Source organism: Pan troglodytes, chromosome 3 (genome assembly GCF_028858775.2).
Source record: "Pan troglodytes isolate AG18354 chromosome 3, NHGRI_mPanTro3-v2.0_pri, whole genome shotgun sequence".
NCBI classification, from domain to species: Eukaryota; Metazoa; Chordata; class Mammalia; order Primates; family Hominidae; genus Pan; species Pan troglodytes.
The window spans coordinates 16,744,046-16,747,173 of NC_072401.2; the positions used below are offsets into that span (position 1 = coordinate 16,744,046).

Below are 3,128 nucleotides of genomic sequence, written 5' to 3' on the forward strand. Positions count from 1 at the left end.
AGGCCTTATTCATATTTGTAACCCAATACGTAAGCATATAGAAAGGAGAGGCAGTATTATATACCATCATTTGTCTTAAATCTCTTTCGACTTCAGATTCATGTGACAGTATTTATTTGCATGGAGGCTATATGGGCTAATACATTTGATACTGAGAAAAAAATTAAAAATAAAATATATATGGTGGGAAATAGGATGTGTATTAGTCGGTTCTCACAGTGCTACAAAGAACGACCTGAGACTGGGTAATTTATGAAGAAAAGAGGTTTAATTGACTCACAGGTCCACAGGCTGTACAGGAGGCATGGCTGGGAGACCTTAGGAAACTTAAAATCTTGGCAGAAGGTGAAGGGGAAGCAAGCATTTCTTACCATGGTGGAACAGGAGAGAGAGAGAACAAAGGAGAAAGTGCTACACACTTTCAAACTACCAGAGCTCATGAGAACTCTATTATGAGAAGAGTAAGAGGGAAGTCTGTCCCATAATTCAGTCACTTCCTACCAGGCCCCTCCTCCAACACTGGGAGTTACAATTTAACATGAGATTTGGGTGGGGACACAGAGCCAAACCACATCAAGATGTTTCTTGTTTCTTGGAATTGTGGCTGAAGCTCAAAGCTGATTATAATGTACAAGTTCTCTACATTATAAATAGAGACGCTGGACACATTTTTAGGACTTACTGAGAAATTACAATGCGGAACCTGTGGCTATCATCTCCGTCAACCCCCTTCAACTATTTAAGAGAGGGCTTGAGAAGGTGCCTTAAAGGGGATTTATAGGTGTACGAGCATTTTGACATTTCTTGACTCCTCACTCTGTGGGATGAAAAGAGGGTTTGTCTTTTTTTTTTTTTTTTTTTTAGGTTTTCACTATTTATTTATGACAAATATTCCACATCCGTGATTCTCTCTAGTCAAAACTTCTTTGAGACGATGCTGTTGGCCTTGGCCAATCGGAGAATCGAATCATCTGACTCACCCATCCTACGAATGGCCCCGCAGATAGCATAAGTTTTAAACTGGCCATTAAACCTGCCCGTGACCTTGTCAGCCTCGGCCACGTTCATCTGGATGGATGCGTGGTCCTTGGCACCGATGATGCGGTTGCTAGCGGAGCATTTCCGCGGAACTTACAGGTCCACGAACTCGCCGGCGTCGTTCTGCATTTCGCGGCTCCGCCTGCTGCCACCACACCGCGCGCGAGAGAAAGCCGAGGGTTTGTCCTCTTATGCCAAGTTAGGGCAGCCCTCAAAGCAGATCTCGAAGGGAAGACGTCTACCGAGAGCGGATTTTGATGTATCACTCCATGAGACTGGTGCCTTTCTCTAGCCTGGAGAATTCCAAGGGTGCAAAGCTGGCTGAAGCTATTTGAGATGGCTGGTGAGGATTTGGGCCAGCAGAGGGGTAAGCCTTCAGGACTTGCAGAGTTTGAATGAGCAAGCATGTCTGAGTGGACCCCATGGAAAGCATTCAGGCTTTAGTTGTCTTAAAACGGCCATACCCAGAGCAAGTGTAAAGGCAGTTGTGGAAAATAATATAAACCAGTTACAATAGCATTCTCGGAGTGCTTACCCAGGTACTAGGGATTATTTTATTAATCCTCACAACCACCCTAAAAAGCATTACTTTCATTCCCATTTTTCAGATGAGAAAATGGAGGAGTGAAGTCGTTATTTTCTCAAGATCATAGAATTAGCATGGTTCATAACTGGTATTTAAATAGCAGATCCTTGTATGTATTAGCTTGGTGTTGATCCCATCTATCTGTGGTTGGTTCCCAGATTTACTACCTCCAGCTTTGGTTTCATTCCCTCCTGAACTCAAGACCTGCATATCCAACTGCTTACTTGATATTTCCATTTGGGTATGTCATAGCCAGTGGAAAACACTGGGTAATTTATGAGGATAAGAGGTTTAGTTGACTCACAGGTCCACAGGCTGTACAGGAAGCATGGCTGGGAGGCCTCAGGAAACTTAAAATCATGGCAGAAGGTGAAGGGGAAGCACTTGCTCTCCTCTCTGCCTAGAGGGCTACAGGAAAGTTCCCGATTGCAACTTACCCCTACCTTGCTCTTCCCTATCTTGGTTGCTTGAGTCACGTCTCCTTTCCCTTACCTTCTCCCTTTGTCTGACATACCCAGTTGCTGTAGAACTTGAATCCATTGACTTCTCTCCATTTCCACTGTCATTTTGTGAGTGCAACCCACATCACCCCACTGCTTTTATTCTTCCCTCTCAGCCCACTCTCCACAGTAGAGAGAGAATTATTTTCATCTTCCTTTACTGGCTTGTCATGTATCTGAGAATAAAATCCAAACTGCACCACGGAGCCTTGGAAGGCCTGGCTGCTCCTCCCCTCACTGTTCTCCATGGCTCACTGGACTTTAGCAGCTCTGGCCTCCCTTCTGTTCCCTGGGAACCTTGGCCTTTGCACTTGTTCTCCTCTCTGCCTAGAGGGCTCTTTTTCTCATCTCTTTGCATAGCTGGGTCATCCTTATCCTTTAGGTCTCAACTGAAAGGTCACCTTCTCACTGCTACTCCCAGCTACTCATTCTCTTTCCCATGTTTATCTTTGTCATAGTCCTTCAAACAATTGGTAATTAATTTGCTTATTTTAAAAAACTTGTTTGTTAGATGTGTTTATCCTGTTTCTTCCTCCCAACTATGATCTAAGCTCTCTGAGAAGGGGCCTCACTTACCTTTATGTTCATCACTGTAGTGCCACAATCTAGCAAATTGCCTGGCATATGGAGGTGCTCAGCAAATACCTGTTAAATAAATGAATGCATTTTTTTGTAAGTGTTTGTTGTATAAAAGAATGAAGAGAGAACCAAGTGCCAGATGTCATACACTACATATAGTGGATTTTTAACCTGGTTGGAGTGGGCAGAATGTTGTGGGAGCTAAAACATACATTTATCATACTTATGACAATCGTATCTCTTATAGACATTTAAAAAGCACCACCCATACTTATTCCAGCATTCAAAAAATATTTATTATTTTCTTATGTTCTAGGCACTAGGTTGGTGGCTGGAGATGTGATGAAATAGACATAGTCCCTCTCCTCAAAGCTTATGGTCTAGCATTCCTCCCTGGACAAGAGTAGGGAAAAGTTGGGAGAGGA

The 3,128-nt window shown here is 43.4% G+C and overlaps 1 pseudogene; it reads right to left on the bottom strand.

The window, feature by feature from the left end:
• Positions 1 to 861: 861 nt before the first annotated feature.
• LOC129143699 (small ribosomal subunit protein eS21-like) lies at positions 862 to 1,167 on the bottom strand (annotated as a pseudogene).
• Between the last annotated feature and the right edge of the window lie 1,961 nt (positions 1,168 to 3,128).